The sequence below is a fragment of the Capsicum annuum genome, chromosome 4 (genome assembly GCF_002878395.1).
Source record: "Capsicum annuum cultivar UCD-10X-F1 chromosome 4, UCD10Xv1.1, whole genome shotgun sequence".
Lineage (NCBI taxonomy): Eukaryota > Viridiplantae > Streptophyta > Magnoliopsida > Solanales > Solanaceae > Capsicum > Capsicum annuum.
This window is the reverse complement of record NC_061114.1, coordinates 83,995,150-83,997,047: the sequence shown is the minus strand read 5'-3', so window position 1 is coordinate 83,997,047 and position 1,898 is coordinate 83,995,150.

Sequence of the window (1,898 nt, the reverse complement as noted above, 5' to 3'; positions counted from 1 at the left end):
GAAGATGTCATTATGCTTTATTAGCATAGTCAACTAATTCCATTACAACAAATAATTTGATTTTCTGTTAAGTAAATCTATTGAATGCTAACTTCATGTATGTTATCAAGCAGACCCAAGCACTTACAATTGAAATTTAAGGTCCAAACAACAATTGCCTTCTCCTACATATCCTATGCACAATGGATAATAACATTAGATATTTACATAAGAAAGGAGATAGTAAATTAAATGTCACCATACACCCAAAACCTATCATTTTAGACCTTTAGTAGTTGGACATCACAAAAACAATCACAATACATAAGTCACAACAGGTCTTATGTAGCCCCTAATTATGAATTCACAACTCTATTGATTATGTTATCATTTGAGAATAAAACCGATCACAGATAACTCATTACAAAATTATGCTAGACCTTAGGATCGGATCCACCAATGACAATGTGGAATCAAGTCTATATAATTACCCCAAAAATATATGTATATATCTGTAATCACTTCTAAATGTTGCTCTCTCATTTGTACAAAAAAGTTATGGAAGACATGTATGGGACACCCTTTGTCCATTTATTGTACTGACGCGGTACTCAATCCAGCACAATTGTAGTAGTAGTATAAACATCCATTTTCATAGCAACATAACACCTGGTCCTCAATAACAATATATAAATATATATATATATATATATAATATTGTTACCAGCATGGCACTCAATTATACATAATATAAAAATATTTGTAGATGATTCAATCTTCACTATTTTTCATGATAATCCCACTGCATTTTCTTTGTGGATACATTCACAAACACATGTTATTCTATTAAGTTCATTAATCACAAGGATTTTTCTTTCAATTATTCAACAAGCATTGAAATTCAATGCAAAAAAAATGAAGAAAATTCTAAAATATTATTCAACCATAATCTAGATTCATTCATTCGACAACCCTTTTCTACTCCTATCAAGAATGGTGGATTATGTTTATTAACTAGAAACCATTACGTTAAAACCATAACTAAGTTTCAAAATTCCACAATAGTTTAGCCATATGATCCCACTAAGTATATACAGTTCTAACCTTAATTATATGAATTTATACATTTCAACCTTCTAACTTAGATGCACACTTCTTATATTACTTAAATCACGACACTTCATCCATCTACCATAATCAATTCTTATAAACTATTGTATTAGTATAATCATGAATTCATGCCAATTACAACATTAGCATCACTCATTTTAAGGTATTTAAGTTAAATATTTAAATTATAAGCTCTTACATTTCTATTACCATTACTAACAATCTTATAATTAATATTAAAATTCAACATAAACGTTATACAAATACAATACACCTATTTATTGATCATATACTAACATATCAACACACAATTAACTCGTGAAAATATAGTTTCATATTTTATCCATCCAAATACCATACCCACAACACTAAACATGATTCCCCTATGAAATATGTAGTAAGAAAACTTTTACAAACAACAATCTACTACGATAAACCATAGGCTACTTAGACACTGAGATACTACTGCAGAGTGCAAGATCCTCATCCCTTTTTTCATTCAAGAAATTCGGAAGGTGAATCCATGAAAAAATGTCATGACCCAAAATTTAAGTCATGTTGGTACTTATCACTTTCTAGCATTTACTAGTAAGCTAATAATCAAAACTTATAAAATAATATAGATACTAATAAAAATAAGACTAAGGTAGGACTTCTTCAAAGAAGTCAGACCAATTCCTGTATAACAATAGCAAAACTAAAATTAATACGATAATAAATGCAAGAAAAAGTGTCATATGTAAAAAGCATCTAATACAACCCGGAAAGATAATAAAAATAAACCTCTATATACAAAAGTAAGTAATGAC